This window comes from Hemiscyllium ocellatum, chromosome 34, assembly GCF_020745735.1.
Source record: "Hemiscyllium ocellatum isolate sHemOce1 chromosome 34, sHemOce1.pat.X.cur, whole genome shotgun sequence".
Taxonomy (NCBI): domain Eukaryota; kingdom Metazoa; phylum Chordata; class Chondrichthyes; order Orectolobiformes; family Hemiscylliidae; genus Hemiscyllium; species Hemiscyllium ocellatum.
Window position 1 is genome coordinate 11,480,530 of NC_083434.1, and position 14,072 is coordinate 11,494,601.

At 42.6% G+C, this 14,072-nt stretch overlaps 1 protein-coding gene across 1 annotated transcript in view; it reads left to right on the top strand.

Moving 5' to 3' along the window:
• The window catches only part of LOC132832186 (E3 ubiquitin-protein ligase RNF144B-like), an 88,771-nt gene that overhangs the window by 17,490 nt on the left and 57,209 nt on the right, over positions 1 to 14,072 (top strand). The window lies entirely within an intron of this gene.

Consider the following 14,072-nt stretch of genomic DNA (forward strand, 5'->3'; position numbering starts at 1 on the left):
AAGCGAAAGTGAGGACTGCAGATGCTGGAGATCAGAGTCAAGATTAAAGTGGTGTTGGAAAAGCACAGCAGGTCAGGCAACATCCCAGGAGCAGGAAAATCGATGTTTTGGGCAGGAGCCCTTCATCAGCACCACTCTAACCAAAATAAAACCAACCCCAGCCCACATACTTGTGGCTGTATACCCATCACTGTATAGTATTCTTGGCTTCAAATGTTCATCCACATTCCTCTTTTATTCTATTATTGACAACATGGGAACATAAACAGCCATTTTCTGGTGACAAGTCTCAATGCCAACAACGTTGTGATCTCAAAAATTGAATATTTCAAAGCAACCCTTTGCCAAATAACTACAAGTGTAGTTACGTTACTAAGAGAAGTAGTTGCCAATGAAGTTGTTTAAATGAGGTCCCTGTGAGTTGTTTTTTTATTTAATGACTGCGGCTTAAAACCAAGTACTTTGAGATGTGATTTGCATGAACCTATAAAATGGATACAGCATGTCATGATGAAAGGATTATTGCAAGCTGGCAAACAACATTTTTGGAAGGTGGTGGTAAACATCAGTTTGGATCACTAATGGTCTATCCTTAACAGGATTTTCAAAGGTAAAAGAAAAGAAGATTCATGTTTATAGACTTTTTAAATCAAGCTATTAAAGCACACACCTTTAGGGATGTTGAGTCTTGGATAAGTGTGTTCTGACCCAGAAGTGAGGTCACTACCACTCCACCACTCACAAGGGATGAGCCGTTATTGATTTAGGGGTGTGTGTGTACGTACGATATATATAATCGTTCACAATGCCTCAAAGCTATTTGCAGCCAATTAAGTATTTCAAAATTTTGTCAGTTTTGTAATGTAGGTTGCACAGTAAAGTCTCACAGATAGCAAAGTGGTCCTTGTATGTTAATATTGGCCTGGGCACTGAAGAGACTACGACGGGACTTTTCACACCTGCCTTAGAAGGCACATCTGGGGGTCTTTGATTAATTCCTCATTCTAAAAGCAGCATCTTTTACAAAATAAGTAAATGTGAGATGTGAGAGAGCCTTTTTCCATGTTCAGTAGTTGATGTCTCTAATCCACTGTCTGAAAGTGTGATGGAGACAGGTTCAAATGGGCATTAGATACGTATTTAATGTATCTAAATAAGTTGATACATTAAGGGTATGGGGGGCGTGGGTGGGGACAGGAGAATAATTTTACACTAATTAAACCAAAATGATCGAAGGTGATACAAACACTGTGGCCTGGATAGCCATCTTCTGCAGGTCTTTGATTTGACAGCACTCTTTATTATGCACTGGAGAGTTAACTCAAATTTTGCATCCAAGTGTCCATAGCTTTCTGATTCAGCTCAGTAATGAAATGAGCTTCCTCTGAAAAAAATTTGCATTAGTTTTAAACTTGGCTACTTCTACAAGAGATTATCAGCACTGAGCAGTGTTTGAAAATTTGACAATTGCAAACAATGACTACCTAAAGTGAGAATTACTTGACTTTTTCATTAAAACAACAGAAGTATTAAATTATAGGTATTGCTGTAATGTATCACTTGTGCAACAATCAGCCTAGCAAAATATCTCCAGGCATTTCATGTTAAGAGTTGGGTGGAGTAGGTGTAGGAACGGAGGTGGCACAGGACAGTGCTGAGAGTTATGTGTTTTGTTTCAAATAAACCACAAGGATCGGTGCTGGGTCTACTATGTTTTGTCATTTATATAAATGATTTGCATGTGAGCATAAGAGGTACAGTTAGTAAGTTTGCAGGTGACATCAAAATTGGAGCTGTAGTTGATAGCGAAGAAGGTTACCTCAGATTACAACAGGATCTTGATCAGGTGGGCCAATGGGCTGAGGAGTGGCAGATGGAGATAAATGTGAGGTGATGGTCTGATTTGCTTTTCCAAAATCCAGGACTTAATGTAGGGTCTTAGGGAGTGTTGCTGAACAAAGAGACCTTGGAGTGCAGGTTCATAGCTCCTTGAAAGTGTAGTCACAGGTAGATAGAATAGTGAAGGAGGTGTTTGGTATGCTTTTCTTTATTGGTCAGAGTATTGAGTACAGGAGTTGGGAGGTCATGTTACGGCTGTACAGGACATTGGTTAGGCCACTGTTGGAATATTTGCGTGCAATTCGGGTCTCCTTTCTATTGGAAGGATGTTGGGAAACCTGAAAGGGTTCAGAAAAGATTTACAAGGATGTTGCCAGGGTTGGAGGATTTGAGCAATAGGGTGAGGCTGAAAAGGCTGGGGCTGTTTTCCCTGGAGCGTCAAAAGCTGACTGGTGACCTTATGGAGGTTTATAAAATCATGAGGGACATGGATAGGATGAATAGACAAGGTTTTTTCCCTGTGGCGGGGGAGTCCAGAAGTAGAGGGCATAGGTCCCTTTTATATCTTCCCCTCTCATCCTAAACCTAAGGGGCAACTTTTTCATTGAGGGTGGTACATCTATGGAATAAGCTGCCAGAGGATGTGGTGGAGGTTAGTACAATTGCAAAATTTAAAAGGCATTTGGATGGGTATATGAATAGGAAGGGTTTGGAAGGATATGGGCCGGGTGCTGGCAGGTGGGACTAGATTGGGTTGGGTTATCTGGTCGGCATGGACAGGTTGGACCGAAGGGTCTGTTTCTGTGCTGTACATCTCTATGACTCTAAAGGGGAGAAATGTAACAAGATGAAGGGATTTGGACAGGAATTTGTAAAGTATGTGACAACATGATTGAATGCTTGACCACTTCTGGACTTGAGGAATTGAAAATCATCAAACAGATTAGATTACAGTAAGAGATATTGCAAGAGATGACCGGAATGAGTGGGGCATGGATCTGTAAGTTGCAATATTAGTGAGGGGGTGAGGTGACTCAAACATACTTGAAATGTAAGAAATTTAGAGCTAATGTGCTGAACCTGCCCATTTCAGGTATATTATAACTTGCCTATCATCCTTTACTTCGCCGGTAAACTCCAGCAAAGTTCTCTTCTACCCTCTCTACCCAATGCTGTTCAGACAGGCTCCAATATCACAGAGTGCTCTTGGATGGATTTGATGATGCAGACAAAGATATTAAAATGCTGTGAAGAATGGAATTTCACTGCAGGAGTTCCTCAGAATAATGTCCTAGGTCCAATCATCTTGATTGACAACCTTCCCTCTATCAAAAGGATAGAAGTTTGAATGTTTGCTAATGTCTGCAGTGTTTCATGCTAGTCTTGCTGCCTCAAATACTGAAGTCCCGGACTGTGTGCATTACATACTCTGCCTGGACAACACCAAGTCCTGGGCTGAAAAATGGCAGGTAACTTTTGCCCCCACACATGCCAGAGAATGGTACCTGCAGTAAGAGGGAATCTCTGCATGATAGTCAATATAATAATAATTGCTGAATCTCCCACCATCAACACCTCCATTGTGACCATTGATTGGAAAGTTGACTGGACCAACATTATATACAACGGCTACAAGAGCTGCTAAGACCAGCTGGGTCTTCAGCACCAAGTCTCCTCCTAACTTCCCAAAGCAGGTCTGCTTCCTAAAAGCACAAGTCACGAGTGTGATGGAATTCCCTGCACTAGTCTGGAAGAGTGCAGAAGCAATAATGTTCAAAGCTTCATTCACCTTCCAGGACAAAACTCTGTCTTTATAAACACAATATCCACCACTAATACACAGGCAGCAATCTGTGGACTCTACAAGATTCACTGTAGGAACTCATGAATCCTCCATTGACTGAACCGTCTAACTGTGTGACCTTTGACCACCAGAAGCACAGGAGACTTTTGGGAACGCCACCACATGCTGTCCTGACTGGATACAATTTTGCCATTTCTTCACAGTCTCTAAGTTAAAACCCTGTCATTCTCTTCCACTGTGGGTATACCTACCATCCATGAATTGTAGCAGTTCAAGAAGTTGACTCACTATCATCTTTCAAAGGCATTGGGGATGAACAGCCAATGTTGGCTTTGGAAGTGGTTGTTTGGAACCCATGAATTAATTAAACAAGTTAGAATCAGTAATGGTCATTGGAGCAGGATTAGATTAGATTCCTTACAGTGTGGAAACAGGCCCTTCAGTCCAACAAATCCACACCAACTCTCCAAAGAGTAACCCACCCAGACCCATTTCCCTCTGACTAATGCACCTAGCACTATGGGCAATTTAGCATGGCCAATTCACCTAACCTGCACATCTTTGGAACGTGGGAGAAACCAGAGCACCCGGAGGAAACCCACGCAGACACTGGGAGAATGTGTAAAACTCCACACAGACAGTTGCCTGAGGTTGGAATTGAACCTGAGACCCTGGTGCTATGAGGCAGCAGTCCTAACCACTGAGCCACCGTGCTGCCCTAGATGTAGGTGATACTTTGCTGAAGATGTGTAAAATGACAAAATGGTGACAGACATAACCCATGTTTAATTATCTGTCTCCGTGATTATTGGTTCTCACTGAAGAAAGCAACTTTTCTAATGCTGCAAACCTTTATTTTAAGTCCTTAATGGAAATATTGATTTTTGGGGTTTTTTGTATCGTAAAATCCAACTGAACTTTGGTTAATTCTCCAGTTTTACAGTCTTATGAAAGCTTGTGTACTATGGTCAGAGGCAATTATCCAAAACTAGCATTATCATTCTGTGACATGTTTGTCGTCATGTGATAAACACAACATCCTGTCCAAATTTTTGTCTTAATTAGTTTGACTTTGTACAATTTAATGTATAAAATTCCCTTTCCATGTTTGTACTGTTAGTTTTGAATGTTGTTTGGTAGTGTAATTCACTGCTAACAACATACACCGATATTGCCGACTTTCTCCAAAATGTACCTTTCGACATCATCTTAATCACAGCACTTCATATAAACATGTATCAAATTCTTTACGCTAATTATGTTCATAGAATTTTAGAGTAGAGATGTAGGCTGGAAGCCAATACTTGAGTTGTACTTCTGTCGAATTCAATTTATTTTTCTTTTTCAAACATTTATTCATGTGGCTGTTTGAAAACTGGTGTGACAATAGACAATAGGTGCAGGAGTAGGCCATTCTGCCCTTCGAGCCTGCACCACCATTCAATATGATCATGGCTGATCATCCTTAATCAGTATCCTGTTCCTGCCTTATCTCCATAACCCTTGATTCCACAATCCTTGAGAGCTCTATACAACTCTTTCTTAAATGAATCCAGAGACTGGGCCTCCACTGCCCTCTGGGGCAGAGCATTCCACACAGCCACCACTCTCTGGGTGAAGAAGTTTCTCCTCATCTTATTTTTAAGCTGTGTCCTCTGGTTCGGCACTCACCCATCAGCGGAAACATGTTTCCTGCCTCCAGAGTGTCTAATCCTTTAATAATCTTATATGTCTCAATCATATCCTCTCTCAGTCTTCTAAACTCAAGGGTATACAAGCCCGGTCACTCTAGTCTTTCAGTGTATGGTAATCCCGCCATTCTAGGAATTGAGCTCGTGAACCTACGCTGCACTCCTTCAATAGCCAGAATGTCTTTCCTCAAATTTGGAGACCAGAAGTGCACACAGTACTCCAGGTGATGTCTCACCAGGGCCCTCTACAGTTGCAGAAGAACGTCTTTGCTTCTATACTCTATCCCTCTTGTTATGAAGACCAGCATGCTATTAGCTTTCTTCACTATCTGCTGTACCTGCATGCTTACCTTTATTGACTGGTGTACAAGAACACCCAGATCTCTCTGTACTGCCCCTTTACCTAAATTGATTCCATTTAGGTAGTAATCTGCCTTCCTGTTCTTGTCACCAAAGTAGATAACCATACATTTATCCACATTAAACTGCATCTGCCATGCATCTGACCACTCATCTAATCTGTCCAGGTCACCCTGTAATCTCCTAACATCTTCCTCACATTTCATCCTGCCACCCAGTTTAGTATCATCAGCAAATTTGCTAATATTATTACTAATACCATCTTCTATATCATTAACATATATTGTAAAAAGCTGCGGTCCCAGTACTGATCCCTGTGGTACCCCACTGGTCACTGCCTGCCATTCCGAAATAGAGCCATTTATCACTACTCTTTTTTTCCTATCAGCCAACCAACTTTCAATCCAAGTTAGTACTTTGCCCCCAATAGCATGCGCCCTAATTTTGCTCACTAACCTCCTATGTGGGACTTTATCAAAAGCTTTCTGAAAGTCCAAGTACACTACATCTACTGGATCTTCCTCGTCCATCTTCAGAGTTACAGTTCACTCAAAAAATTCCAGAAGATTAGTCAAGCATGATTGCCCCTTCATAAATCCATGCTGGCTCTGACCTATCCTGTTACTACTATCCAGATGTGTCGTAATTTCATCCTTTATAATAGACTCCAGCATCTTTCCCACCACTGAGGTCAGACTAACTGGTCTATAATTTCCTGCTTTCTCTCTCCCATCTTTCTTAAAAAGTGATATAATGTTAACTACCCTCCAATCCACAGGAACTGATCCCGAATCTATCGAACTATGGAAAATAATCACCAACGCATCCACGATTACTCGAGCCACCTCCTTCAGTACCCTGGGATGTAGACCATCAGGCCCCGGGGACTTATCAAACTTCAGACCTAACAGTCTCTCCAACACCAATTCCTGGCAAATATAAATTCCCTTCAATTCAGGTCCTTCAGTCACTGTTACCTCAGGGAGATTGCTTGTGTCTTCCCCAATGAACACAGATCTGAAGTACCAATTCTTCTGCCATTTCTTTGTTCCCCGTAATATATTCCCCTGTTTCTGTCTTCAAGGGCCCAATTTTAGTCTTAACCATTTTTTTGCCTTTCACATACCTAAAAATACTTTTACTATCATCCTTTATATTTTTGGCCGGTTTACCTTCGTACCTCATTTTTTCTCTGCATATTTCCTTCTTAGTAATCCTCTGTTGTTCTTCAAAAGCTTCCCAGTCCTCCGTTTTCCCACTTACCTTTGCTATGTTATACTTTTTCTCTTTTAACTTTCTTTCTTAACTTCCCTCGTCAGCTATAGCCATTCATGCCTCCTCCTAGGATCTTTCTTCCTTTTTGGAATGAACTGATCCTGCAACTTCTGCATTATACACAGAAATATCCGCCATTGTTCCTCCACTGTCACCCCTGCTAAGGTATTGCACCTTTGAACTTGACCAATTCTGGTTCGTTGCACAATGCCATATCCAGAATTGCCTTCTCCCTGGTCGGCTCCAGCACCAGCTGTTCTAAGAATCCATCTCTGAGGCACTCCACAAAGTCTCTTTCTTGAGGTCCAATACCATCCTGATTCTCCCAGTCTACCTGCATGTTGAAATCCCCCATAACAACTGTAGTAACATCTTTGCGACAGGCCAATTTCAGCTCCTGATTGAACTTACATCCGACATCCAGATTACTGTTTGGGGGCCTGTAGATAACTCACAAGAGGGTCTTTTTACCCTTCGTATTTCTCAGCTCTATCCACACTGACTCTACATCCCCTGATTCTAGGTCCCTCTGCGCAAGGGACTGAATATCATCCCTTACCAACATTGCCACCCCACCCCCTCTGCCCGTCAGACTGTCCTTACGATAGCACGTGTTGCCTTGAATATTCATTTCCTAGGCCCTGTCCACTTGAAGCCACCTCTCAGTTATCCCCACAATATCATATCTGCCAATTTCCAAAAGAGCCTCAAGCTCATCCATCTTATTTCTTATGCTTCGTGCATTCATGTATAGTATTTTTAATTTGTTACTGCCCTCACCCTTCCCATCAACTCCTATTTCACTCAACCTTATAGCATGATCCCTTTCTGAGTTTTCTGCCTCATTGATACAGTTGTCTTTCTTGACTTCCCCTGTTCTAACTTTCCCTCCAATTTCCTTCTTAAACATCCAGTTTGTCCCCTGCCCACCCCCCCGCTACTTAGTTTAAACATAGCTGTGTTGCAGTAGCAAATCTGCCTGCCAGAATGCTGGTCCCCAACCTATTAAGGTGCAAATCATCTCTCTTGTAGAATTTCTGCTTACCACAAAACATACCCCTGTGATCCAAGAATTTAAATCCTTGCTTCCTGCACCAGTTCCCCAGCCACACGTTCAAGTCCATTATCTCCCTGTTTCTGGCCTCACCAGCCCGAGGAACTGGAAGCAAACTGGAGATAACCACCCTGGACGTCCTGCTTTTCAACCTTCTTCCTAGTTCTCCAAAGTCCCATTGTAGTGTGTTCCTCCTCTTCTTCCCGACATCATCTGTGCCGACATGTACCACCACCTCTGGCTCTTCACCTTCGTCCTTGAGGATTTCCTGCACTCTGTCTGTGATGTCTTTAACCCTGGCACCAGGAAGGCAACACACCATCCTTAAGTCCCATCTACTGCCACAAAAACCCCGGTCAATTTGGAATTCGTGAATTTGATTCCGACACTGTCAGACTCCCATAAGTTAATAACCCTCCATGCAGATGGAAAAATGTTACTTTGAGCTTTCAATTTACAGCCTTTATTTAGATTAGATTCCCCTACAGTGTGGAAACAAACCCTTCGGCCCAACAAGTCCACACCGACCCTCCGAAGAGTAACCCACCCAGACCAATTTCCCTCTGACTAATGCACCTAACACTATGGGCAATTTAGCATGGCCAATCCACCTGACCTGCAAATCCTTTGGACTGTGGGAGGAAACCGGAGCACGCGGGGGAATCCCACGCAGACACAGGGAGAATGTGCAAACTCCACTCAGATAGTCGCTTGAGGCTGGAATCAAACTGGGGTCCCTAGCGCTGCAAGGCAGCAATGCTAACCAATGAGCCACTGTGCTGGCCCGAGAACCAAAGAAATGTGAAACACAAAATTAAATTTGGAAAAGGGTTCTTGGTGACAGCTGTTTTGTTGCATTTGTAACCATTCATTGCGCAATCCTTGCTAACATTCTCTTCCTTCTACTTGAAAGCACACGGTTAAATCCATTCAAGTAAATCCATGATGAGGATTATTAAAAGGTTTTTTATTGCTGCTCAGTAGGTCAAGTGAACCGTTACACCTTTCATCAGAGTTGACAGCTGCTACCTTTTTAAATCCGCTCAGTGGGAATAGAGGTTACATTTCAAACCAAAATGGAATCAATCCCGGGGTTCCAGTGAACGGGCCATTTCGTTTATGATGTGAAGCAAAAGAAATCCGTCTTTCAGATGAAATGTTTATCCCTGAACTCTGTTCTCTCCAGGTGACATTTAAATCCTCTGGCTTTATTTTGAAGAAGAGCAGGGGTGATTGTACTGGAGTCCATGCCATTATTTATCCCTCAAACATTACTAAGTCAGATTATCTGGCTATTTGTTGTGTATGGTACCTGACCATGTGCAAGTTAGCTGAGTTAAAAATCACACAACACCCGGTTATAGTCCAACAGGTTTATTTGGAAGCACTAGCTTTCGGAGCGCTGCTCCTTCATCAGGAGAATAAGGATGTTTTCTTTCATTAACTGCACTGATCAATTGTATGGAGGCAGATTTGAAGCAGAGGGTCACGGACACCTTTGAGTTGTGCTGCAGGTTTTTGACCCAAGGCCACCGCTGAGTAAAATTACTGCAGAAGGGGTGAGACCAGCAATAGCTACCTGTCCAGTACTAATGGATGGTTAATTATCTGCAATTAATTGCCCACTTGGGGGCAAATTTGGTGCTACTGCTGGATCCTGGGCCCATCCATCAGTGGTGAGGGCAAAGCTGTCAGCTGACTGGGGCTGGTCTTCTGATGACAAAGCAGGGGAGCGATCAGGCTGTCTTCCATTTCCTCCCCCAACCCATCCCCAGAGCTATGGTTGCCAGAATTACACAACTGTAGCAATAGGCCATTGTATGTTTCTTTTTGTGTTCAGAAGTATTTGGGCAATCAATCCATCTTGAAGCAACCTCTCGGTCCTCTCGTGGGGCTGCCAAGTGGCAAGCCTATTGGCCCTCCTCCCTCCCTTTAATTAAATAGGGCTCCTGGAGGCAGCCAATTAATAGGCGTGGGAATTGGACTCCTCTGGAATGATTGGACAGGTGGGTTGAACTTGGAATCTGGACCCAGAAATGGTTCCTTCCCAGATGTAAGTAAATTTCCATCCCAAATGGACCGTCTCACTTTCATTGTAGCGTCACATACAAATACTGGCATAAAGCAGTTTTTGCATGGCAGAACTAAATCTTCAAGCCACTACTATCTATAGGGAGAGGCTGAATAGGTTGAGGGTATTTTCCCTGGAGCATTGGAGGCTGAGGGGTGATCTTATAAAGGTTTATAAATCATGAGGGGCATGGATAGGATGAATAGCCAATGTCTTTTCCCAAGATAGGAGATCCTAAAACTAAAGGGCACAGGTATAAGGCGAGGGGGGGAAAGATTTAAAAGGAACCTAAGAGGCAACCTTTTCACATGTATATGGAATGAGCTGGCAGAGGAAGGGGTGGAGGCTGGTGTAATTACAGCCCTTAAAAGGCATCTGGATGAGTATATGAATGAGAAGGATTTAGAGGGATCTGGGCCAAATGCTGGCAAATGGGACTAGATTTATTTAGGATATCTGGTCGGCATGGACGATTTGGACCAAAGAGCCTGTTTCCATGCTGTTTATCTCTATGACTGTAATATGACTGCAGGAGTGCTATGAGTGTTATTTTGATTTAAGTCCGATATCTAAGTTTTGTCCTTTACTTCACTTAAAAAAAGTGTTCAAAATAGGCATGGAGTTGGGATCTTAGGTAGATTCCAGTAACCAAAATTTGATGTTTGAATTGTAGGGTTACCAAACATAAGCAGCAACAGCCTGGAATTAAGGATGTTTTAATACCTTTTGGCTGGATAGATATTTAAATATGGATAATGGATTTTTCAATATAATTGGCACCCACAGAGCTGTTGTGGTGTAGTGGTAGTGTCTATGTCTTTGAGCCAGGACTCTGTATTCAAATTCTACCGACTCCAAAGGTGTGTCATAACCTGTCTGAACAGTTTGATTTTAAAAAGTATCTATAATTGGCAAATAAACATTTGCACTGCTGGATATGTCAACAAGAAAGGTGGCATGACTGATTTTTAACCGTTGGTCAGATTCCAACTATCATCATTTTAATATAGTAATCAAATAGATTACTCAATGTGACTTGAAAAATGGGATTTATTATTGGATTTCAAAATTCTGAATCAATAAATACTACTTTCAATGCTAAACCTCTTAGTTCAAGAGGGTAAAACCTGATTCGTTCAGAGAATGTGTTCAAGGCTTTGATCATCTGGTGCACGCCAATCTAAAAAAAAACTAATTTATTAGCTTTCAAACTTGAGCAATTACTCATGGTCTTGTCTCCATCTTGACAATATTTTTTGTCTTTTTATTTGTCTCTCACTTTTTCCTCTCTCTCTCTCTCTCTCTTCCTTTTTTCTGTCCCCTCTTTTTTTTCCACACTTCTCTCTACCCCACCCCACCCCTTTCACACAACCTGCATGCAAGCAGAAAACCCTATGTAAATATTAGAGCAACTCCCTCCAATTTATTATTCTGGCTGCTGATCCAGTTCGTAGTCACCAAACCTAAAAAAAAACAATATGCTTTTCTGCTGTACTCTTAGTAATGTTCCAGCTTTCTCTGCTGTTAATCATTTCATGATTGCGATGCCTTTTGTGCTAAGATAATATCTTTTAAGATCTTCCCATTTGTGTGTTAATTATACCAAAATTTGATGAACAGATTGTTTCCAGAAATTCAGACATGTCTCTAACATGCACAAATTTGTTTCCTCGCAGCTGGGAAACAAAACTGACCTTGCTTCCTAAGCATTTGCTTTAGTATAGCTGTCATCTTTACTTTGCATTGCTACATACACACCCACATTTCTTGTCAAATTTTTATAATATTTCCAGTCCCTATTTATTTGAAGTTGGTCAGAACTTAATCGACACAGCAGGGAGCACAAGGAATATCGTGTCGCCTCCACATTTTAGGGCATTTGCTGGAAGCGCATTGAGATCAAATTCTTCTCAGACACTTGCTTGTCTGCCCTTGGGCTTTCCAACTGTTGTGAATAGAATTTCATCCTGAAAAGCCTGATGTGATGGCATGTACTGCTTTAGAGAGGTTCTGATCAACCAGAGGCTGGCAGCTCCCAAGTACCTACCATGATGACCACCGCGGTGTGGCCAACGTCACCAATTGATAGAGTCCCAGGTTTCAGGTTAGTGGGACAGGTTGACTAGGTACAGACAGGGAGGCCCCAGCAAAGGGAGCAGAGAGCTTGGTTGTTTTACTCTGTGTTGTCCAGGGGTTTTGAGAGAAAATGTGAAAGTATTTTCTTAGGGGTCTTATAACAGGGGAGAGAGATTACCTGGGCATGGACAGCCTTTGCTTGTGAAGTTCAGGGGAGCACCTCTGCTCCTGACCTCAAACAAAAATAGATTTAGAGTAAAGTGCTGGAAAAGCACAACAAGTCAGGCTGTATCCGAGGAGCAGGAAAATCGAATTTTCGGGCAAAAGCCCTTCATCAGGAACAAAAATAGGTCATTTGTTTATTTAAGGTCCACTTTGCCCTTCATCTGGCTGCTGACCTGCATTACTTGGTATGATCCCAGCTGATGGTAATACTGGACAAGCCAGATTGCAGAATGATACCCAGCTTGATAGATCATATGGTTAATTGTTGCACTTGGTTACCATGTTGTTTAGTTACTGAAAGATATTCAGACGAGGCTGCAGATATTCTTTCACAACTGACATATGTTTGTTACACACGGGGCCGGGGGAGGTGGGGGCAATTGTGCAACTGTTGAATTAGAAATTGCTTTATACAAATAACAAAACAAAGTTTTACCCGGTTTCTGAACTCTATCCTTTCACGGATACTCGATTCCAGAGAAATATCATTCCTTTCTCAACTCTTTAAATATTACTTAACTGATTCTTCCCAATTTTTGTTCTTGGACTGTGGAAGCAGTTTTCTGATACCTTTCTGAGTAAGCTGGTATGAACCTGTCACAATTTTGATGATCTAAACTTTCTCCATTCTAACAATTTGAAGACTTCTGAGCAAGCTCTGTTCAATTTAGCAACTCTACGAACTAACAGTACTTTTTGGCACTGATGACCTTTCGGTCTATTTTTTTCTCCTACATTTAGCAACATAAATGTGCCAGCATTAAGTTTACAGGTGTACTGCCAGGCGCTTCCCGATATCACATGCCTTCTTGGATTTGATGTATTTGACTTTTTTTTCTGATTTTCTTAAAAAAAAATCACTACCGTCACAAAAAGCGAGTGGGGGAAAAAGTGAGGACTGCAGATACTGGAGAGTGAGACATGAAACGTTTGGCACTGTAAAAGTACAGCAGGTCAGGCAGCATCTGAGGAGCAGGAGAGTCAAGGTTTCAGTCATGAGCCCTTCAGCAGGAATATGGTGGGAGGAGGGGGCAGAGAGATACGTAGGGGAGTTGGGGTGGGGGGAAGGTGGCTGAGAAGGCGATAGGTGGATGGGGATACTAGTGATAAGTTGGTCGGTGGGTAGGGTGAAGTGGATAAGGTGGGAAGGAAGATGGACAAGTCAATAGGGTGGTGCCAAGTTGGAGAGTTGGATCTGGGATGAGGTAGGGGGTGATGGGAGATTTGGTAACTGGTGAAGTCGATGTTGATGTCATGTGGTTGAAAAGTCCCGAGATGGATGATGAGGCGTTCTTCCTCCAGTTGTCAGGTGGCTTTGATTTGACAGTGGAGGAGGCCCAGGGCTCCACCACCAAAAATATATTTGCCTCCCCACCCCTATACGCATTCCAGAGAGACCATTACCTCCGTGACTTCCTCGTTAGGTCCACGACCCCACCCTCCACACCCGACACCTTCCCTTACTGCTGCAGGAGGTATAAAAGCTGCATCCTCACCTCTGTCCAAGGCCCCAAAGGATTTTTTTCACATCCAGCAGATATTTTCACGCACACCCAAACCGGGGAGATAGGACGCCAACTCGTAGAGCTTTTCAGGGAACATGTCTGGGACACACGCACCAAACCACTCCACCACCTTGTGGCCGACAACATCCAATTCCCCTTCCCACTTCCCCAA